At 33.1% G+C, this 25122-nt stretch overlaps 1 long non-coding RNA gene and 1 pseudogene across 2 annotated transcripts; both read right to left on the bottom strand.

Annotated features, from left to right (window-relative positions):
• Positions 1-5666: 5666 nt before the first annotated feature.
• LOC128291499 (uncharacterized) lies at positions 5667-7301 on the bottom strand. Its single transcript, XR_008281304.1, has 3 exons — positions 7225-7301; positions 6668-6754; positions 5667-5848 (listed from the first exon to the last, which is right to left on the bottom strand). It is a non-coding gene; the product is annotated as an uncharacterized LOC128291499 (long non-coding RNA).
• Positions 7302-21818: 14517 nt separating this feature from the next.
• On the bottom strand, positions 21819-24618 carry LOC108458244 (G-type lectin S-receptor-like serine/threonine-protein kinase LECRK1; annotated as a pseudogene). The gene has a single exon (XR_008281491.1). The product of XR_008281491.1 is annotated as a G-type lectin S-receptor-like serine/threonine-protein kinase LECRK1 (transcript).
• Positions 24619-25122: the final 504 nt, after the last annotated feature.

Below are 25122 nucleotides of genomic sequence, written 5' to 3'. Positions count from 1 at the left end.
ACGCTAAGGTGTTTTCCATTTCTGTTCTTCAATTTCTGTGTTTAAAAAAAATCAGCTCATATTGCGAGTGGTGAGTTGAGCCTTGACTCACACGCTGAGGTATTTTCAAATTCTGTTTTTCAAATTTTTTTTTCCAAAAAATCAACTCATATTGCGAGAGGTGAGTTGAGCCTCGGGACACGCTGAGGTATTTTCAAGTTCTGCTTTTCAAAAGAATCAACTAATATTGCAAGAGGTGAGTTGAGTCTCGGGCCACATATCGAGGTCCTTTCAAATTCTGTTTTTAATTTTTTTTTAATTTATGTGTTTCAAAAAAATCAGCTCATATTGTGAGAGGTGAGTTGAACCTTAAGACGCTGAGGTGTTTTCCATTTCTATTTTCAATTTCTGTTTTTCAAAAAAATCAACTCATATTGCGATAGGTGAGTTGATCCTCAGGACACGCCGAGGTAATTTCAATTTTTGTTTGTCAAAAATCAACTCATATTGCGAGAGGTGAGTTGAGCCTCAAGACATGTTGAGGTATTTTCAATTTCTGTCTTTCAAAAAAATCAGCTCATATTGCGAGAGGTGAGTTGAACCTCAAGACGCTGAGGTAATTTCAATTTTTGTTTGTCAAAAATCAACTCATATTGCGAGAGGTGAGTTGAGCCTCAAGACACGTTGAGGTATTTTCAATTTCTGTCTTTCAAAAAAAATCAGCTCATATTGCGAGAGGTGAGTTGAACCTCAAGACGCTGAGGTGTTTTCCATTTCTGTTCTTCAATTTCTGTGTTTCAAAAAAAATCAGCTCATATTGCGAGTGGTGAGTTGAGCCTTGACTCACACACTGAGGTATTTTCAAATTCTGTTTTTCAAATATTGTTTTTCCAAAAAAAATCAACTCATATTGCGAGAGGTGAGTTCAGCCTTAGGACACGCTGAGATATTTTTAATTTTTTTTTTCAATTTATGTTTGTCAAAAAAATCAACTTATATTGCGAGAGGTGAGTTGAGCCTCAGGTCACACGCCGAGGTATTTTCAATTGATGTTTTTTTTTTAATTTATGCTTTGCAAAAATCAACTCATATTATGAGAGGTGAGTTGAGCCTCGGGTCACATACCAAGATATTTTCAAAATCTGTTTTACAAATTTTGTTTTAAAAATCAACTCATATTGCGAGAAGTGAGTTGAGCCTTGGCTCACATGCTAAGCTATTTTCAATTTCTGTTTTCAATGTCTAGTTTTAAAGAGTCAATTCATATTGCGAGAAATGAGTTAAGCTCAGGATCACATGCCGAGTAAAGAATAAAGACTGGAATTAATCGAAGACACAGATTTTATATCCCTGAAGTTACAGTGAAGCTAATTGAAGTTGCAGTGGAGCTGATCGAGGATATCAGATCTTGCCTTTCTAAAAGTTGCAGAAGAGAAGACCACAAACTTTATTTGACTAAAGCGATGGAAGAGCAGATTGAAGCTATAGATCTTATCTTTTTGAAGTCACCTTTGGAGTAAATCGAAGCTACAAGGCATATATCAGAAGATGCAGTGGATTTGATCAAGACAACAAGATACAGTGGTTTGGAAAGAGACTACCTAGATGAGAAGAGCACCAAAGAAGTCCATACTTAGTAAGACCGGGCAAAATTGGCCTTTCTTTGTGTCTTTGCTTTATTCCCGTTACACGATAATAAGTAAAGAGGGGCAGCTGTTGTAGGCCAATTTTAACCCATTTATATCAAAACCCAATTTAACCTTACCTAACCCACCAAAATTAAACCCAAAACCCAAAATCTTAACTACACAAAGCCCAATTTACATCAAAATCCCAATGGCCCAAACCCTAAGCCCAAATCAAAATAAAAAAACCCTAGCCCACAACCTAAACTTTTCTCAACTAAATCCTAGCCTTTGCCACCACCAACTCCACTAGCCACACTTGCTCCACCACCTACTCCACTAGCCACACTTGCTCCACCACCACTTGTACCTACAAATGAAGACATAAACAATAAAAAATATTTGGTAAATGGCTATATAAGCCTTCTCATATTTTGTATTTAGAGAAGGAAGAAGTTTTGGGGGAGAAAGTTATTGTAAAAGATTTTTGAGAGGTTTTTTGAGAGTAATCAAGGAGAAGAGTTATTGTAAAGGCTAGTTTTTAGAGAGGCTAGTTTTTTTTTTGGAGATTAATCAAATATCAAAGCAAAAGAGGTTTCTTGGTCTATTATCGTTTTAAGTTCTTTGTTTGCTTATTGTTTTCCTTTCAGTTTTATTTTGTTTCTTTTATACGAAAGTAAAAATAAAAGGAGGAAGCTTTCCCATTTTTACCGAAAAAGTTTTTTTGAGGTCCCATTGCGGTACTGGTGGCACCAATCTGGGTTTCCATGGTCCTAGGACCTGACGGTGGCCGGAAATCACCCACTCTCTCCCTCTCTTTTTTTTGTTATTATTATATTTTTTAATATTATATTATATATATATTCTTTTAATATATTAAGTATATTCTAAATTCTATATTACGTATATATATATATTATACTATTTTATGTATATATCTTTAATACTATATTATTTATATATTTTTTTCTACATGTTATCTTATGTATATATTTTAATTATATTATGTATGTATTTTTACACTATATTATGTACATATTTTTTTTATATCTATTTCATACATATGTATATATTATATATATCTTAACATTACTAGTTATATTTTCACTATTTTATATATATACTTCAAACACTATATATAGTATATTTCTAACACTATTACTATTTATAAATATATATATATTTTACGTATATACTCTTAATATCTTTATTATGTATATATTCGTTGTTTTTATTTCACATTGGATACTATTATTACGCTTAATATATCGCATGCATTGTTATTATTTTAATATTGTTGTCATATTTATTATTTGTTTCAATGTATTTCCAACTCGCTTATTTTTGTCTCCGCCTATTTTATATCATTCTGTTGTTCATTACTTTAAAGATTTTTATTTATGTTTTTACTAATTTCAATAAATAAGGCAATGTTTCGCATTTTGGAACATCAAGAATTGTGCCCTAACTTACGGGTTTCGGTTCTCTTGTTGGTTCTAAATAGCTAAATATCCTTTTGAGTTTTGAAATGCACGGATTTCAATTTAAATTAAAAGACGACCTTGTGCTCGGAATTCATGGTATTGTGTCCTAACTTACGGGATGTGATACTTGATATCTCGAGATAAGGAAATCTTTAAACAAATCGATTTAAGCTAATTCAAGAATTTTAAAATCAGTATTAATAGAAAAGATCGTATTTCAAGTCCCTTCTCGATTTTTAATTTTCGACATTAAGACACTAACTAATCAATTCGGTACCAATTTTTTGGGCGCGTCGAGGGTGCTAATCCTTCCTCGCACGTAACCGACTCCCGAACTCATTCTCTCAAGTTTCGTAGACCAAAGGCCCTGTTTTAGTAAACTAAAATTGATTTATTAAAACAAAGGTGATCCGATCACACCTGATAAAAGATTGGTGGTGACTCCCGTTTTAATTTTCACTTTCAAACAAAGTCGATCCCCGTTTTCAAAAGAATGGTTTCGACACACGTAAAATATTTTTGTTTGTTCTTCTCCACTTTTACTATCCTGTTTTTTACACGGGTCGATCCCTAACAAATTGGTATCAGAGTTTGATTTAGATTTTGCAATCAACCCGTTCAGAAATGGAGACAACGAAATTTGATATCGAAAAGTCTGATGGAATCACAGATTTCAGATTGTAGTAGTTTCGGATAAAGTAGAGTGTTTAAAGCAAGGTTATTCGCAAATGGTGACAATCAAATGGAGGGAGTTGATTTGCTCGATGTTTTCTTTCCTGATGTGAAGCCCTGGTTGCATTATACAACCTTGAATTGAATATTTAGAATATTTCGGTTTCCAAGTTTGAGAATGTTTTGGGCTTAGTTGACATTCTGCAAAGATCGAGTTATATGTAACCATGTAATGTTTTAATAAAAAGTTAATAATATTAACTATTTGATCAAATTAGTAACATTATAAAATATAAAGACTAATTATGTTAGAAATTTAAAATAGAAATTAAATTTTAAATTTAGACATATTAGAGAGTATAAAACTAAGATTTAATTATATTATTATTATTTAAATATAAAAATAAGAAAAAGCACTTGTAATTTTCAATTTGAAAGCTATAGTTTTTGGTTTTATTATCATGTTCATAATTTTACACCTATAATTTAAAGAAAATATTTTATATTAAAAATAAGATAAATATTTGGTACATTTACAATGTAAATTTTTTATTTTATAAGTAATTTTAAAATTTTGATATACGCTTTTTTTTTAAATTTCTATTTTTAATATTTTATTATACTCCTATAAGACATTTGTCAAACCCTAGTCCTACTTGTAGACTATAAAAACTTCACTAATCAGATACCAAATATTTTCCTTATATATATATATAATATTATTTCAACAAATGATTATGGGTGGAGTGATAAGAGATTTTATTTAAATTTATTGGTCTTCTATTTGATTCTTAAATAATGTTTTTCGATTTTTTATTTTAAATATTATATAAAAGTATGAAATAACAAAAAACTATTACAATAATATTAATTACATTTTAAAGTAAGGATATTTTAATAATTTCATAATTGAGTTGGTGTCGAATTGATTCATAATATTAACTTAATCAACCATTTTATATATAGTATAGATGATATCAAACAATATATATATCAAGTAATGTAATTTTTCACATAGCCAATTGAGTTTTAGCTCGATTGACATGGACATTATTGTCAAAGCAGGAGGACGTGGGTTCAAGTGTGCTGAAGCTCATTATTCTCCTATTTATGGGTTGGGATGGGTTATGAGTAGTTCTAGGCAGGGGTGTAACACCCCCACGCCCGAGACCGTCGCCGGAGTTGAGCTTGAGGTGTTACCGAACATAATTTATCAAATTAAGAACTTCGAATCATTTATTTCTACATTCACAGCTTTCTAGCTACCTGCGTCACAGTTACAAGAAAAATCATATCTCGAGTTACAAAACTCGAAATCAAAATCTGTAAATTTTTCTTAAATCTAGACTCATATATATATTTACTAATTTTTTTCTAGAATTTTTGGTTGGGCCAATTAATACATTTTATTAGTTAAAGTGACCCCTGTTTCAAGACTTGACTGGACTGACCTCTATTTACTACGAACCATATTTCTCTCTGTCAAAGGTTTATATGACTATGAAGTTTATTTATTCCGAAACTAGACTCAATAAGGATTCCAAGAATATAAAATACACCACCTAATTATTTTTTTAAAATTTATGGTAAATTTATAAAGTTGGAACAGGGGATCCAGAAATCACTCTGGCCCTGTTTCACTAAAATTCAAATATCTTATAACATATAATTTCTTTACTTGTTTCATTTGTTTTATATGAAACTAGACATACTAGGCTTCAATTTCATATTTAATCCATCACCAAATTCAATTTCTATGATTTTTAGTAAATTTTCAAACTCATGTCAATGTTGTTGCAATATTCTATTTATGGCAAATTTCATCTTTTCATGAGTTTTTATGATCTAGATAGCATATTAAACTTCCATGACATCAAACATGATCTAACTTAGCATTTTCCATGACTTATCATTATTAAGCATTTTCTCAACCAAATCATGACCATATCACAAAATTATTTACACAAAATAGGTGTATTGCTATACATGCCATACTTAAGTTTTACAAGCCATTTACCAAAAAGAGTCCTTCGGATAGTGTGATCGAACCTTCGACCTGTCCCGATTCCTAAGCCGGCTTGTTCAAAACTACAGTGAATGAAAAGGAGGGAGTAAGCATGAATGCTTAGTAAGTCATATGCAAATAACAAGTAACATAACAATACAATTATACCAAACAACCTTAGCATGGTGTCACCAAAACATATATCACATTTCTAAACATCATTAATCATCTTACCACCTTATCGTTGTTGTATCTATTTTCAACCCGAAGGTTAGGTACATACCTGTCCAAGGTGTCCATTTCACAATACTTACCAATACGTCACCTGCATCTTAAGTGTTCTTCCATTTCACTAGAAATTTTACCCGTTGAACACATCGGAATATAACTCGGATACATGGATAATTTGCACATAAGTGCCACATTTGTAGCCAAGCTACCATGTAACCCGCCCATAAGTGAACTCGGGCTCAACTCAACGAGCTCGGGCGTTCGCATCCATAAGTGAACTCGGACTCAACTCAACGAGTTTGGATGCCTAGTTACATCTCACGAACTCGGACTCAACTCAACGAGTTCGGACATTTCACATCCATAAGTGAACTCGGACTCAACTCAACGAGTTCGGATGTTCAACCATCCTAGTGACATGTCACTTGTATCCTAATTTATTCCTAAGGTTCAAACGGGATTTTCCTCGAACACATCTCCTTGCCATCTTCCGTAAAATACCAAACCAATACTCAAGAGCACTTTATATTTAACAAATAATACACTTAATTTGCATTTTATTCAAAATAACCACAAAGCATATATTTCATGATAAAAATCAGAATATCATATATTTAACATCAATAACTTAAAAATAACAATTATGCTACCTTATTTACACATGAACTTACCTCGGTACAAAAATTTTAACAATCGAGCCTATTCCTGGTAAACTTTGTTTTTCCCTCGATCACGACTTGAATCTCGGTTCTCTTGATCTATAATACCAAATTAATCTTATTTAATACATACATTCATTAAAACAGTCCTTAATACGAACTTTGGCAAAATTACCATTTTGCCCCTAAACTTTTGCATAATTACACTTTTGCCCCATAGGCTCGGGAATTAAACTTCATCCCTTATTATTATGTTTTATGACATTCTGATCATTTTTCCCTTCTATGGCAACATCAAATTCTCACTCTAACATGTATTTATGACTACTAAATATTTTTACCAATTAAGCCTTTTTACTCGTTTTTACTCAAAACCGAGTAGCACAAGTTGTCTAACAAAATTTAAAACCTCATATTCTGTCATAAAACACCAAAATACACAAATTTCACCTATGGCTATTTTTCCAAATATGAACCATAGGTTGAATTATTGTTAACATAAGCCAAATCGAGCTACCGGGATTTCAAAAACATAAAAATCATTAAAAACGGGGCTTGAAATCACTTACTATGAAGTTTGAAAGTTGAAGAAACCCCAGCTATGGAGGAGAGCAAAAATCGGCAGAACAATATGGAGAAGATGATCATTTTGGGTTATTTTTCCTATTTTTATTTCATTTAATATCCAAATGACCAAAATGCCCTTACTACTAAACTTTCCAAAATTCCTTCCATGTCCTAATTTTGTCCATGAACTTAAAATTGGTCAAATTACCATTTAAGACCTCCTAATTAATATTTCAAAGCAATTTCATACTAAAAACTTCTAGAATGCAAGTTTTGCAACTTATTCGATTTAGTCCCTAACTTTAAATTAAACTCGTTATGCCAAAAATTTCTTCACGAAATTTTCACACAATTATGCAATCATATCATAAACCTCAAAATAATTATAAAATAATTATTTCTATCTCGGTTTTGTGAGTGGTCACAAAACCACTATTCCGATTAGGCCTTAATTCGGGATATTACAAGGGGCGAAGATAGAATAATTTTGTAAGGGGCCGGATAAAATTTTAATTTTTTATAGTCTATATCTTTATAATTTTTAAAGAATTAAATTAAATTTTTATAATTTTAGGGAGCCAAAGTACAATTTTACCTTAACTAATTTAAAATTTTTAAAAAATCTCGAGGGCCTAAATAACAATTTTACATTTTATGTGGGGCCGGAGCCCATGCCAGTCCCCCTCTAGATTCTCCCCTAATTCTAGGTATTGTGTAAAAAATAATAGATATAATCAAAATTTATAATAAAATTATTAAAAAAATTGCCATAAATTTGTGAGGTATTGAAGATAAAAAGTTACTGCTTTTGTTTGAAGAAAGAAGAGCCAAGTCTTGGTCAAGTTGTCGCACCTATGCAAGTCTAAATCCGTGGTTCACTTGGAACCGCTTTCGTGATTTTTCTGACGCTCAATTTTCCTTTTAGGAATTTAAAACCATTTCTTGTGTGAATTATTATTTGCTAAATTAACTGTAGATTTTTTACTTTTACAAATTGGATCAGGAATTTGTGATGTATTTTATTTATTTATGTTTAGATCATTCAACTTTAAAAAATTACAAAATAATCATATTCGAAAGTTTTTATTTAAGTCATTGAATTGTTAAAATCGTTATTGAATAATCTTCTCTGTTCACATCGTCTACACTAATCAAAAACTCTCACTTTTATTCTCATTCTCTTTTACAGTCTAGTTTGTTTTACCGTTTTGGTCAATTCCACCTACATACTTTTCAATAATGACGTTGGTAATTTCCATGAAATAAGATAAAAAGAAATATGTGATCATTCTTTCCCTGGGGACTTACGGACCGTGAGAGTAGTGTTGTTACCCGTTTGCAAGGAAGCGAGGCCGAGCTGGAACAGGAATAGCATGCGCGTTGATGGATCACAACCAAGAGCGACTGTTCTCATTTGGTAAGACATTGGAGTTCGAAGACATGCAACAAGAGACATTATTTGTGGTCTGTAAGGCATTATTTCATGCAAAAAGGAGAGGACTTACGCTGAGAATTTTCAAAGATGATGTTAATATTTTTGTAAAGAAAAAAAAAAGAAACATTTTCATTTGGAACTTAATGACATTTATTGAGGATATCAAGAGATTTGGTAATGGCAAATTAATGGACAAAGGACTGGGATCAATGCAACATGCATTTAAAACAAGGGCTTGATTTTATTCTATTATTTTTTCATTTATTATTATCTAATGCATGTTTAATCATTATTTATAAATTTAATTTTCACATTTAATAAATAGATCCTACACATTTAATAATGAGTGAACCTTAACCTTTCAATTACGTGTCAGAGATGGGCATCAAGTATATATTTATATTTCCTTCTTCATGCCAGCTTGATGCTTGATGCGTATATCTAAAACAGGTAAATATATCCGCATTAAACACTTGTATTAGAAATTCATACGCTTCATTCTACTGAAAACCTATATGCAGGAGGAGAAACAAAGGAGAGAAGCAAAATAATAGAAATGACAGCATCAGCAAGCCTGTATATCAAAGAATGTGCCACCCTTACCCAACATCTAAAATTATGTGCAATTATGTTATTAGGATCAGAGACAAAAGTGCTTTTAACAAAGTTTTCGAGGCCAGCAGATAACCCTTCTGTTGTTAACATAAATCTTAACTAGAAACTTTTATATTGTATATATATACTCCTATGATCACAAAGAGGAAAATGGCTTCAGCTGTATAGCATGTAGTAGTAGTCTTTCAAACCATAGCGCTGTACATATGTGCAACTACACCAATATCACATAAGTTGATCAGTCTCATGTACCTTTGCCTGAATGTTTAGCCCCAGAGGTTAAATTGGCAGATATGCAAGACTTACCACCTTCACTGAGCAACAAGTTTTTCATCTCTTTGTAACTCCAAAGTTCCTCTAATGCATCCGCCGTTGTCATTGATGCGACAAGCCTAGAAGATGTAATAATTGAAGAAGCATCATGTTCAACGGTCACAGCCTCTGTGTTCTGGTTTTGCTCTTGGATGTTGTTATTCCACATTTCTGGCCTCGAGGCTTCTGAAAAATTAATCGAACTTGGTACGTCTTGGCGAAGTGGAGGGGCTTTCTTCAGCATCCGTACAAGAGCACCAACCGCAGCATCTTGGGATTTTCTATTCATAAACAATCCTGCCTTGTTTGGATCAGATGGATTTCCTCTTGTATCATAAGACTCGGGTCTACATAGTATGCAAAGCAGGCCAATTCAGTTTACCCAAATATTTCAGGGAAAAAAAAACAGCAATTTCATTTCGTGACAATTAAGATAATGACCGTGGCAAAGGGTATAAGGTGTTCTCTCCAATATCAGAAAATCTTAAAATAACTCATTGTGGCTTTGGATATGAATTCCATGACTCATTTTCGATTAACGATCCTGCTTAAGTTAATGGTTAAAGGATTTTCTTGAGCGAATATTTTGAGCTAACAATTGCAGAAAAGAGAATGTCAAATCTTCAAATTACCTTTAGAACTTTTGGATTTCTTCACCCATGGTAATTTCATGGAACCTCAAAAACGTGAAGTAGGCTAATAAAGAACAGGAGAAGAAAGAGAGAAACTGAAGAATCAAATAAAAACAGAAGGCAGGAAATAGATGAACTTAGGGAGAAATAAAGAAGAAAAAAAACCCAACTCTGATAGCCCACATATGAAAATCTCCATTATCTATAATCCCAACATCTCAATTTCAAAAACTCCTAGAAACTAAAATAAATATTTAAGTTATTCCCTAAATCTAAATATCATAAGAATACCAAACATAACCCTATATAATAATTATAAATACGAAGCTAACTAGTAGAAATTAGTATATGAATACTTTGTTCATGTATACATCTGAGTATGCCATAAAATAAATCAAAGTGACAAAATGATGTTTGATCCTTCAAGCAGTTTGTTATGTCTGGTATTACAGGAAAGCAACACAGACTGATTAAGTTCCATGTTTTAATAAAGGATTATCAGAGTTACTGCAAATGCAACTGACACAAGCCATTTGACTACATTTTGTTGCAATTTTAGAGGTAACTCAAGAAACTGAACAAATCAAATTACTAACAAGCAAGACGGATGCATAGAACGTTGCTGCAACCACCATATCCTTTAGTCATTAACAAATCATTCTTAATCAACCATCTTTGTTTTTTGGCCTCCTCTTAATCACCCATCTTTATATTAATTTAATTTACTCACCAATCAAAAGATAAAATGTAAGACAGCTGTTGTTTCAGCTGCCTAAATTACAAGGGCCAAGTCATACACAGAAATCGGGCCCAATCCTACCATGTGACCTAAAGACATGTTCCTGCAGTTCTACATTGTTAATATAACTATGTTAAAATTGAAGATACCAAAGCAAATATGATTCTTACTGGTTGCGCATTACAAGAAACAACTGAAGTACGATTAGCAGTTAGCACCGCTTGCTGCTAAAATCAACTGGCACAAGAAACTTCAGCATGGTTATACAATCCAACTTCATATCTATTAAACATTTTAAAGTTAACCAGCCAGGCTGTCTTTCTGAAAACTAGAAAACAATTTTTGCAGACTACCTGATATATCTAAATTTATAATACCGTGAAGTTTCTTACTTTCTTTCACAAACCTGGAAAGCAAAGTTTAATTGGCAACTCTCCATAGATTGATAGACCACTACTTATCCCAATCCCTGAAACAGATATTTCACTACAGGTACTACCTGGACTAGATATTGAAAATGTTTAATGCCAGCCAGGGTGGCTTGCTCAAAAATAGAAAACAAACTTTATTTGGAAACTCTTCATAACTGATATATCCCGATTCTTGAACCAGAATTGCCACTACTTAGACTCCTAGCATCAAGGTATTGAAGTTTCTAATGCACAATCTCTTTGCTTAAAAACGATTATTCAGTTTCCTAGAAAGTTCATCAATTGCTAACATCCAGACTTATGAGATCAGAACTAGTTCAAGACAAAATTCAAACAGAAAAGGCAATTATTAGTCTTAGCATAAACATGATGGCTTGCTTACATGACCTTTAGCAAATTACTCAGGGTAAGTTAAAACAACCAAATCAAGTCCTGAGCCACTTATGTTAATACAAAAAAAAAAAAAAATTGATGCCACATTTTCAAATACACAAGAACAATTAATTAAGTGTCAAATCGTCAAGAAATTTGATAAAAATAACTTCGAAGTTAAAAAGCAAAATATGTAAATTAATTGTATGAGCTATTGACAAATGATGCAAAAAGGGTTAATCTAAAAAATACAATTTATATGGGGAGTTCTATGCATTACCTGCTTCAAGTATATGGGTTTCTCTACGTGTTCTACGAATTGGGCCAGTTCAAATGGGTCAAATGAGCCACATTTCATTAATTGACCTCCATGAGATGCTATTTGTGCATTTGTCATGGACTTTGTATAACACCTTGTAACACCCCTAACCCGTATCCGACGCCGGAACAGGGTTACAGAGCATTATTGGACTTATAACTCAAACCATCATACATTTCATGTTCAATTCCCAATCCAAACCAAAACCATTCAAGTACAATCATATAGTCCCTAACACGAGCCCTAGATGCCCAAAACAAGCATTAGAAGTGATTCGGGACTAAACCGATAACTCAAGAAATTTTCGAGAAAATATTGAAAATTTTTAAGGTACAGGGGTCACACGCCCGTGTACCCCAACCGTGTCTCTCACATGACCAAGAGACATGCCCGTGTCTCAGGCCGTGTGGGTATTCAAAATTGGATCACATGGCTGTGTCCCAGCTCGTGTCTGACCCCGTATAACTCTTTGACTTGGCGCACACAGCCAGACCACACGCCCATGTGTTAGGCTATGTACCTTACGAAATGGCCACACACGCCCGTGTTCAAGCCGTGTACTAGGCCGTGTTAAAAATAGAAGGTATACTGACTTGTACCACATAGCAAGCCACATGCCCGTGTGCTAGACCGTGTGAAGCCATTAACTTGATTTTTGAATAGTATCAGGGGACACACGGTCGTGTACCAATGCCATGTTTCACATACGGCAGAGACACACACTCGTGTGGAAAAAAAAGGCTATTTTCCAAGCCATATTCCTCATCCAAAGTGGTGCCAACCTAAACTCAACAATGCACATACAACCATGTCATAAATAGGCGCTTCAAGCAAACCAATATCAAGTTTATACCATACACAAACCACACATACAACATGATATCCACAAGCACATTCATTTGACCACTTTTAAACATACCAAAGATATTTCTAAAGTATAACTAAATGGTCAATTACATGCTTTAGACCTTGTGCCTAACCTAGCATACATGCTCATCTCAATTCCAACTATTTGCTACGCAAGATACCAATCCATAACAAGGCATTCACAAAGCCACTATACACAACATATCAAAAGGCCATATATATACATACTTACATATCAAAACATATATCATTCTCAAGCCAACTCACTTGGCTAATTATACAACCAACATATAGGCTACCTTAACCAAAACACCTATACATGCCATTTAACCCAAAATATACAAAATCCAAAATACCAAAATGAGAGTTTGATAGTGTGACGCTGTAACATCCCGAAATAGGGCCTAAACGGAATAGTGGTTGCGAAACCACAAATTCGAGGTAAAAAAATTTATTTTATTATTATTTTGAGGTTCATGGTATGATTGCATGATTGTGTGAAAATTTTGTGATGAAATTCTATGCATAAAGTGCTTAAGTTGAGGTTAGGGACTAAATCGAATAAATTACAAAACTTGCATTCTAGAAGTTTTTAGTATGAAATTACTTTGGAATATTAATTAGGAGGGTTTAAATAACAATTTTACCAATTTTAAGTTCATGGACAAAAATTAGGACATGGAAGGAATTTTTGAAAGTTTAGTAAGGAGGGGTAATTTGGTCATTTGGATATTAAATGAATTAAAAATGAAAAAATAACATAAAAATGGTCATCTTCTCAATTAGTTTCTGCCGATTTTTGCTCTCCTCCATAGCTGGGGTTTCTTCAACTTTCAAGCTTCATAGTAAGTGATTTCAAGCCCCGTTTTTAATGATCTTTACGTTTTGGAGTCCCAGAACTTGATTAAGCTTATTCTAGCAATAATTCAACCTAGGGTTCATATTTGGAAAAATACCCATAGCCTAAATTTGTGTATTTTGGTGTTTTATGATAGAATATGAGGTTTTAAATTATGTTAAACAACTTATGCTACTCGGTTTTAAGTGAAAACGAGTAAAATGGCTTAAATTGGAAAAAATACCAATAGTCATAAGTATATGTTAGAGTGTGATTTTGATATTGCCATAGAAGGAAAAATGATCAGCATGTCATAAAACATAAGAAAATAGGATGAAGTTTAATTTACGAGCCTTGGGGAAAAAGTGCAAATATGTGAAAGTTTAGGGTAAAAATATAATTTTGCAAAAGTTGGGTCAAGGACTGTTTTAATAAATGTGAATATTAAATAAGTTAAATTTGCTATTATAGATCAAGAAGAACGAAATTGGGAGTAGATCGGGAAAAGAAAAGTAAAGGACTAAATTGTAAAGTTTAGTCACATTTTGTATCAAGGTAAGTTACAGAAAATAAATGCAATATTCTTTTATTTTACAGTATTATTGTCAATTTCAGCATTTATATATTATGTTATGAAAATATTTAAAGTCGAATTTAAGGTGAAGTGACAGAGGAAAAGTGTTAGAAAGCCCGGTTGAACCCTAGGAATGTTAGGATATTAGGGTTGACAGACGTAATGAAATGAGCCATGTAAGTCCATATTAGAAATATGGCTTTGGAGACAGGATTGAGCCATGTAAGTCCATATTATATATGGCATTGGAGAGGAATAATTCATGTAAGTCCATGTCAAAGATATGGCATTGGCGGGATATTGATAGACAGAACGACCCTAGTATCCTTAGTATTCCGAGTGGTTCAACGGGTCAGATACGAGTTAAATTACAGTGAATTAACAGCAAAGGAAAAGTAGATTATACTTATGAAAAGGAAAGGTCGTAAGAAAGAAGGTAAGGGAATAAAGAAGAAGATAGAAATTGAGAAGTAAAGAAATTTATGATGTTAGATGATATTATGCATAATTATCCATTATGTTGAATGTTGTGATTTATTTGCTTGTAAGCTTACTAAGCCTAGTGCTTAATCTCTTTATTTTCTTCTTCTTATAGTACTTATCTAGTCACTCGGGATCGAAGGAAACGTCAAGGCTGATCACACTATCAAAGAAATAACTCGGTATAACTAGACGTTTTGTTTTGGGTATGGCATGTATAGAAACTTAGCTACTTTTGGTATAATATGAACAATGAATGATGTGTAAATACTTGCTAGTGATTAGCTAATAAAATAGCCGATGATATACATGTTTATTAATATGTATGATTGAATGATGATTATCACATGAAAATTATGAAAAATGTGAAAGTAACCTAAAAACAGATTCAAGTAATAGAAATGACGTAACTTTGAAAAATCACTAAAAATTGTAGAAACATAGTTTGAAGATGAATAATATATGAAATTAAAGATTATTATTTATATTTTCTTATGGAATAAGCAAAACAGGTAAAGGTATTATATTTTATGAGATATCTGAGTTTTAGTGAAATAGGGTCAGAGCAATTTCTGGATCCCCTGTTTCAACTTTGGAAATTCACCATAAATTGTACAAAAATAATTAGAAGGTATAATTTATATTTTTAGAATCCTTGTTGAATCTAGTTTTGAGGCAAACAAACGGCTTAGTCATATGAATTTTTTACAGGAAGAAACATGGTTCGTAGTAAGAAGAGGTCAGTGTAGTCGAGTTTTGAAACAGGGGAAACTTTAACTAATAAACTGTACTAATTGGCCAAGTAAAAAATTCTAGAGAAAAATTAGTAGATAGATATATGAGTATAGTTTCAGGAAAAATTTACGGATCTAAATTTTGAGTTTTAAAACTCGAGAAATGGGTTTTTAAGAAACCATGACGCAGAAAAACAGTTTATTCCAAAAATTAAAATAAGTGGTTTAGAGTTGTTTAAAAGGTAAGATAAGTTTAGTAACACCTCAAGCTTGACTCCGGTGACGGTTTCGGGCGTGGGGGTGTTACAGACGCAATCTCCAACGACTTCCAAATCGAGCGAGCTTCCAATTCACTATAAAACACAAAAACATAAATCGAGTAAGTAGTTAAGCTTAGTAAGTTCGTATGACTATTAAAAACAACCTTTGAAAGCATCCACAATTTAACTTATCAAAATTAATACATAGGAAATTTACAATTCGGCTCAAAGCTTATCACATAATCGTAATTAGGTTAACCGTGTATAGCTATCTCCACTATGAATTACTTTCTGTAATTCTTGCGAATACCTGCACTAATTTACTTTAACTCGAATCACTTCATATTATTACTAAGCTCATTGGATTATTTAAATATCGATGAATGCACTTACCTCATCTTTCTGAATCTGAGATCGGCTTACGGATATGAGTACATTGTTTTCCTTGTGGCATTGTCCAACTATAATCTTTTACGCAAAATGCCATGGCCCTACCATGGTCTTACATTCGTAGTGCCATAACCCAGTTATGGTCTTATCATCAGAATGCCATAGCCCGGCTATGTCTTACATACTAATGTTGCCATGGTCCAACCATGGTCTTATCCGTGAATTCCTCATTTGCATAAAAACATTTGTACTCAATCCTGCGATGTACTTGTTTGAACATTTAATTCCATTTCAAAGTTCAACAATAGATATGTACAAGTGCATAATATCATTCATCAATTAAATAAATAAACATTAAATGTTTAACTGTATGATCTTACCTCGTAATTGTATGGATTAAATCAACCGATCAATCTACCACTTTATCTTTGCCTCGATTTAGGTCCGAATGTTGCTTTTCTTGATCTATATAATCAAATTTAACTAATTCAATGCTTATTCTATTCAATTCAATCCAATTTCATATTAGGAAAAAAATACCATTTTGCCCATATACTTTTGACCTTTTTACAAATTAGTCCCTTGGCTCATAAAATAAAATTTATGCAATTTCATCCACGTCAAAGCCTAACCGAATTATCTAGGTGCTCATAGCAGCCCATATAAGCCCGAATTTCACACATATAACTCAAAATCTTTATACTTCACAAATTAAACCCTAATTGAATTTTACATCAAAAATCACTTAACAAAAAGTGTTTAACACCCAACAAGGTTTCATTTTCTTCCATTAAACTTCACAAAAAACTATCATGCTTTCATGGAAAAACCCTAACCTTTCAACCATTTTTCAAATTAGTCCCCTATTTAGCTAGCTTAAGCTATAAGGGTTCCAAAAATATAAAAATCAACAAAAACAAACACCAATTTCACTTACATGCAAGGGAGTTTATGGTTGAAAAATTCAAGCTTTACAAGCTCTTAGTTTGTTGATATTTTTGGTTGAAAAAGAAAGAAGAAGATGGCCATTTTGTTTTTATTTTATTTACTTTAACATTAGTCAACAATTTACTAACTCCTTACCAACTTTGACTATTCATGATTTCACCCCATGTACATCCACTATCTTCTTTAATGGTCTATTTATGCAATAAAGACCTCTAATTTAACATTCTATACCTATTTAATACATTTATCTAATAGAGCACAACTTTCGCACTTTATGCGATTTAGTCCTTTTTTACAAATTTAACAAACAAACGGTAAAATTTCTTAATGAAATTTTTATACCATACTTCTAACATGCTATAGACCACATAAAAAATATTAAATAAAATTTTTAACTCCGGATTTGTGGTCCCAAAACCACTGTTTTGATTTCACTGAACACGAGTCGTTACACACCCAATTCCTGACCCGTTCACTGAGTCCAGGTTCTGGATGGTACAAATTTTGGATAATTAACTAACATTATTTAAAATTCACTTTCCAATAGATTAACTAAACACAACAATTGATACTAATACATACATCATTTAAAATTTCTACCTAACAATCTCATTTACAATTTTGACTGTAAATCTCAAATAATTTGTTGTTTGGCTAAAACTCCAAGGCACAACCTCTAGGAGCACCCCTCTATATGCCACTTTCGTTGTCAGAGCAACACCGATCCAATTTAACCTTTTTCACATGCTACTAACTACATCACGCTCTCACACTATGTTTTTCAATAATATTCGAGTCTTATAAGAGCTTATGAAAGCTCATATGTTAACTTGAGGTCGAATTAGGACCAAAATATAAAGTTTGCAAACTATCAGGTTGACGTCGCGATTGGGGTTTCTAGGTCATGACACATCTTATTGTTGATTCCTCGTCGCGACGTAATTTTTTGTTTCCAAAAGGTACCATTTTGCAACACCTAAACAACCAAACCAATAACTCAATTATGTCATTTCAGCAAAGTTATGAGTTACATATACTCATTTCTAGCCTTTAATATTACGTAAACATATATATTACACAATTTACCAATAATACTTTGATACCAAATCATTTCATCTAACCTATTATCATATTTTTGGAGGGTTTGATGGTCATGGCATAGATGTACTTATTAGAAAAAATGGTTTGTTAAGGTCAATGAGTTATGTCAAGTTGTGTGTTTGTAATGTTGTTATGAAGTTTTATGTTAATTTGCTGTAAAGTATTAAGTAACAAAAATAGTAAGTTGCATTAAAAGGTATTTTTATGTAGAGAATGGTATGAAGTTAGCCCTACAATGATAAAGAAGGCCCTGAATTGTTATTGTCTAAATATAATGGGTCCTATTGAGGGGGAGAGGTGATGTTGCTATTGAGGGAAGTAATTTTGATATGATGATGTTGAGCAAGAAGAAGCACCTCAGACCCAATAAGTGCCAACTTCTCCAGGCCCCAAGGTTATTCCCTATGATATTCATAAAATGATGATTAAGGATCTTACATCCTTTATTAAAGCCAACGATAGGCACATTATCAGACTTCTTATTGAATCCAAGATTATGAAGAAGATCATAGATAGGCAAAAGGTTCTTTGTGCTAATCTAATATCCCTTCCTAACAAAAAATAAGTTGGCAATCTTGTTGATAAAAAAGGGGAGAAAAGAGTAAGGGAAACTACTAGTGATAGGGGAGATTCATATTTTGCTTCAAATTCATTGGTGTTACTGTTGCTTTTTGGAACTTATTGTTTTTGGAGGTTTGTTTCTTGATTTTGCTAAATGATGATTGCTTTGGTTGCATATATTTTCTATGATTCATTATTGTTGGATTAAAAGGAAATATAATAAGAGGGAGCAAGTCGTAAATTTATGTTTAAGCTTCCTACTTTGTTTGTGTTTTGTTCAAAAATTTCCAAATGAGGAGATTGTTGAAAATACAGAAAGATTGAAGAAGTGTCTGAGGGAGTGCCCACTCCCTGACCAACTACGATAGGTTAGGCTATTTCCATATTTGAGTTGTTGGCAATTTATTGAGCCAAATATTTTGGTTATATTGAGATTGTGGATCGTATCTAGCCCACTAATGAATATCATATCATTTGAGGAAATGTATAAGAGGGTTGGATCAAATCGAATCGAATCATACTTATCTAATCCCTTAGATAAGGAAGTTGGATTGGTTTGTAACATTAAAGACTTATATTTTATTTATTATATTTTATTCAACTTATCTACCAACAATCATTGTTTACCAATAATTCTTGTTTACCTTGTTTGCTATTATTATATTTTATTAAACTTATATAGTGATTGTTTTACAAAAGATTGCTATAGATCTTCTCTATGTTAGCAAGTCTCGAACAACTCTATATAATAGAGAGACTTGTATAGGATTATGTTCGAGAATTGAGAGCAGTTAATCTATTCAAGTGAGGAACATTATTTGTAAGAGTGCATTTGATTGTAAAACCTTTGGGTTGTGGTTTTACATGCTTAGTTCACAGAGGTGAATTTAGTGGCGAGGGTTCTAGTCTTCAAAGGTACAAAAGTGAGGAAATTGTCACTTGAGTGTCATAGATTTAAGGTCACTTGCTGTAAGTGTTTGGAGATAGTGAATACTTCTCACTGAGCTTGGCTCTGCGAGCTGCGTAAGCAAACTTTTTGTTATCTCCTATTATATTTTTGTTATCGCAGAGCTTGAAAAAATATCCACTTATTTAATCACTTCTTCCAAACACATTGCTTATGTCTCATAAACTATTCAAACCAACAATATTTTTTAATTCTTATTTGAATATATAACATCTTTTAATCTTTAAATTACCACAGATTTATTTTAATGTGAAGTGGGTCAAATTTTATAAGTCATGTTTATATTGAAAAATAAATTATTGTGGTTATCAATGGTAAATATGGATGACATAAAGAGTAAAAAATTCCCTAGCCTACCGTCCATGCCATATGGTTAATAATATCATCCACAAGAAAATAAAATATCAGTATTCAATCTTATATTATTTCACTCCAAGCCAAAAGCATATGTTAAGTTAAACCATAACCAAATAAGCCTCCCACGATGCCTGCTTTATTCTATCAATATTTCACAAGACTTGACTTGCTTTATATTATATCTGTCAATTTATATGATGATAAACAAAGCATGTATAAAATATAGTGCAAAGGTGGAGTATGATTTATGTTAACTTTCCTTCTAACCCTTTTGTATTAACAATAAACAATATTTTAAAATTAACCTATCATTTAATTTTAGGTTTTAGATAAATTATATATCGGGTCAAATTTAGAAAAAAAAATTAAGGGTTAAAATTAAATTATAATTTTTATGATAGTAAAAATAATTTCACTATTTAATTAATTTATATTTTTATAATTTTTAAAAGATTAAATTAAAATTTTATCATTTTAAAAGGACTAAAATACAATTTTACCTTTATTATTTAAAATTTTTAAAAACCTCCACTATAAAAAGCTTGGGGTGGCAAGCCGGGATGAGGCACATCAAGGAAGCCAAAGCAGCGCATGAGAAACTAGAGAGGGAGGCCGTTGAGGCTGAGATTGGGCGAGAAAAGGAAAGGGTGACTGCAATTCTTTTTCTAGCACTAGAATGAAGAAAAATTTTCCTTAGTTTCACTATTAGCTTAGGTTCTGGCTAAAAGAATTTCAGACGTGGAAAAAATTTATTGGTCGGAAATTATTAAATATTAACATAATTTTTAAAAAATTCCACGTGAACGTCCGTCTTCCATTTTAATGGGAGTGATTAAAATACGAATGCCTAAATTACAAACATGTTATTTTTGGTGTCTAAAATGATTTTTTTTTATATAGTTGATTGATCGTTTGTGTAGTTTACCTTTTAATTTTATACTCGAATGGAGTAAAAAAATATGCATAATTAATATGAATGAATCACATTTCATCACCAACTGTTTATTGTTTAGGGAGCACTTACAGTGAGGGAGATTAGTTACAGCTACCAATGGTGAATATTTTGGTTTCAACCAAAAATGGAGTAAAACCTTGAAAGTTAAAATATACCCTAAGTTCTTATACACTTCATACATTAGGAATTTAGTCCTTCTACTTTTATTTTTAAAAAATTTGCCCTTATACTTTTCGGGTTTAAACTTTTTGGTCAAGTTGTACCACAATTAAAATTCTTATATTAAATTCATTGGCTTGACATTTTGAAATTTAAAAAAAAAAGTCACTTGGTAGTCGTATAACAATAAAAATTAACATTGAAAACGTCTATGTGAATTTTTTCTTAAAAACCCCTGTTTGAACTCATCATTATAAAATAATATTTTTTTTTTGTTGGAATGGTATTTTTAAGAAAAACTGATGTAAGATTTCGATTAAAATACTTAATATTGTTAAATTAACAAGATAAGTATTTAGACTAACTAATGACATTATAAAAATAGAAGAATCAAATTATGTCAAAAATTGAAGTGTGTAAATCAAATATCAAGTTTCAACATACTATAGGAGCTATAATTGAAGTTTGATCATTGTCTTATAATGTCAAAAAAAAAAAAAAAGGAAAGAAAGAAGACAAATCCAAAAGAAATGGAAAGATATGTGTTCGTCTTTGAGACCCTTAGAACATTTAAATTATATATAAACACATAACATCTTAATTGAAAAGTTAATTATATTAACTATTTGGAGTTATTAATAACATTATAAAAATAAAAGGACCAAAGTATGGAGATTCAATCTCAAATTTAAGTATAATAGAGGGACTAAATTGAAATTTAACCATTTTTCTAGGTCATTAGTTCCTTCCTAGTTATATAGATGTCCTTACGTAACATAAACTACACGAACACTCTGAGGGAGATGATTGATTGCTGGGTCGTGACTTGAATTATATGGAGGAAGCAGTTGGACATGGGGGAGCGCATATATCAGTAATGCCTTCCAGCATCATCACTACAGTCTTGATGGAAGGACGAAGTGCTGGTTCATCTTGGATACACCAAAGTGCCACCATCACCATTCTTTCCAAGCTTTTCTTATCTACTTCTTCACCAAGCACAAGCTTATCCAACTTTTTTTCAACCAGACATTTATACACCAAAACCGACAGAATGATCTCCTCTGGGTTTGATACAGTGGTGTCCAAGTTTCGTCTGCAAAACACAGTTTCCAATAGCACAATTCCGTAACTGTAAATGTCAGCCTTCGCTGATATTGGAACATTCTTATGCCATTCTGGGGCCATGTATCCTCTAGTTCCCCTCACTACTGTGAAGGTCCTTGTATGATCCCCCATCAACAGTTTTGCCAGCCCGAAGTCTGAAATTTTAGCTCTCCAATAATCATCCATCAATATGTTTTGCGGCTTTATGTCACAGTGAATGACTGGGGTCTCACACTCCTCATGTAAATAGAGGATTCCTCTAGCTACATCCAAGGCTATTCTTGTTCTTTCATCCCAATCAGGGCTCTGTCTTGACTTGAACAGTAGATCAGCAAGGGAGCCATTGCCCATGTACTCATACACCAACACCCTCTTGGAGTCCTCAGCACAGTATCCCAAAAGTCGAACTAAATTCTTGTGGTGAGCTCTGGCAATTGCTCGCATTTCTGCTTGGAACTCTCTTTCTCCTTCTTCCACTAACTTCTCCAATCGCTTTACTGCAATCAAATTTCTTCCTCTGTTTAAGGACCCTTTGTAGACTGCTCCAAAGGATCCCTTACCCAACTCTTCTTTAAAACCATTCGTTGCTCTCTTGAGTTCATTGTATGAAAACGATATCAACGTAAGCTCTCCAGTTAGGCCCAAATTTCCAATTTCCAACAGCCTTTTGTATCTTAGAACTCGAAATTTAAAAATGAATACACCAGAGATTGCAAGCAAAGCACATGAACATGCGACAAGACTGAAAGTTAAAAGAAGAATTTTCAGCGTCGGATCTTTCCGTTTGATATTGGGCTTTAATTCATCGGGAACAGCACCGTCATCTGCTTCTAGGCTTCTGATTCCCATCTTCAAGAAAGCTGTGGAAGTGGAACTCTCGTCATTAGCACCTTGTTGTCGTAGCAAATGCCATAGTGGAAGCTTTTGTTTCCTGCAAACTCCATCGCTAAACTGTGCTGCCTCACAATTACAGTCTTCCAAGCATGTTTGGCGGCAGCCACTCATGGACATTAGATCTTCACTGTAAAATATACCTGTATGCCATACCATATTTTGCAATGGAGTGATGTCATAAAGCGGTATATTGTCCTTCCCTCCTTTACAATGTGCTTCACTATAATTTCTCTTGCAGCCGAGGGTATTGCGTTGAGGATCGATAAAATCAGTGCCGGGAAGGCATGCACAGTAAGCTCTGTCATCATTAAACGTGCAATAGCTATTGATACCACAAAAGCCTATAACTTTACAGGAATCCTCCAACGCACGCGACACTCGGGAAGTTCGAAATCCACCACTTGGCTAAAATTGATGGGTATATAACCGGAAATTTCCATCAACATCAAGGCTTGCACTGTGAACGATACTGTCGTTGCTGGTGGTGGTGGTGGTGTTCTCGTTGTGGTCATTGTAGCTCACCTCTGGATAAAATCTGGAATTAATTTCTCGGTAGATGGAGGAATCAATGTTGTCGATAAGTTGTAGGAAGCCTGTCGAGTTAAAAATAATAGGAGTGAACGATGCACACCACCAGTATCTGTGGCCCAATAGGCAGTTGTAATATCATCATCGACGTCTAGAGGGTATAGAACGAGATTCCCATCTCCTTGCATACTTAGAAGAAACCTTCCACCTGAGTGATCTTTCTCTGAAGAACTGGAGATCAACCAGTGACCAGTTAATAGAGCCTGACCATCTAAAAGGGTATCTGTAGGATGCTCGAAACTCTCCCAAATGGTATGATTGACTTTGTTGTAGAGCACAAAATTGCCTGAATCTAGCATGGAGGCAGAGAAGACATTGACAGCCGAGTCATTTGGATAAGCAATAACTTTATTTTCTCCGCTCACACCGCTCGAAAGAAGCAAACCTTTCTCGTTTAGTGTCAGAGTAGCAGTTGCATGGAGCGGCGGGTCATCACGGTTTGCTGTCCATACAACTTTGTTATCTGTCTTTCCATTGCCCTCCAGCCAAACTCCAATTGAAAAGCCATTGCCTTGACTGTAAAAACCAAATGCGAAACGACCAGAAGGCGAAGCCAATGAGGTGGGTGGAGTTAAGGGGGAAAGCGAATATCCCAGCCCAATGGTGCCTTTTGAATGCTTGTCTTCAACTCCTCTAGCCACAAAGAATGAAGAAAGGAGCATGAGAAGAGACCACACGGCTGCCATAGGAATTATTGTATTTCTGTCTTCTATTTTTGGAACTGATGAAGAAATTATTTAATTATTTTACGAATACCCAAATTAAAATGGCCGAGGTCTGGAATCAGGGTTTGCGCGGAAAAAGCCAGGTAACCTGACCTCTTACTTTTTCTTTATCAAGGTAACATTACCTTTATTGAAAGTGTAAACGTACGTATCGAATGCAGAAATTATTACATAAATCCTTCTCTCCACTTAAACTATACGTCTAATCAATTACATTCATATATATATATCATTCGTAGACATAAATCAAGATAAGAAAAAATATAATTTATTATTTTCTTATTAAAAAAATCACAATTTCATATAATATAAGCGGTGGAAACTCTAACAGTATGTTTGGTTGGTTGTAATACCTATGTATTAAAGCTCAATTCAAGGGACCCATTATTAAACCATTGTTTGGTTGGGTATAATAAGCTATTACAGCCCTATTCCATACAAGTTTATTCAGGGCAAAAATGCTATTTAGCATTTGGTGGTCTTCCTACAGAATGACGATTCAGGGAATGGGTGGGTAAGAAATTAGCTAAAGCTTTCAAT

The sequence above is a fragment of the Gossypium arboreum genome, chromosome 4 (assembly GCF_025698485.1).
Source record: "Gossypium arboreum isolate Shixiya-1 chromosome 4, ASM2569848v2, whole genome shotgun sequence".
In the NCBI taxonomy this organism is placed as follows: domain Eukaryota; kingdom Viridiplantae; phylum Streptophyta; class Magnoliopsida; order Malvales; family Malvaceae; genus Gossypium; species Gossypium arboreum.
This window is presented reverse-complemented; position numbering and strand designations above follow the sequence as displayed.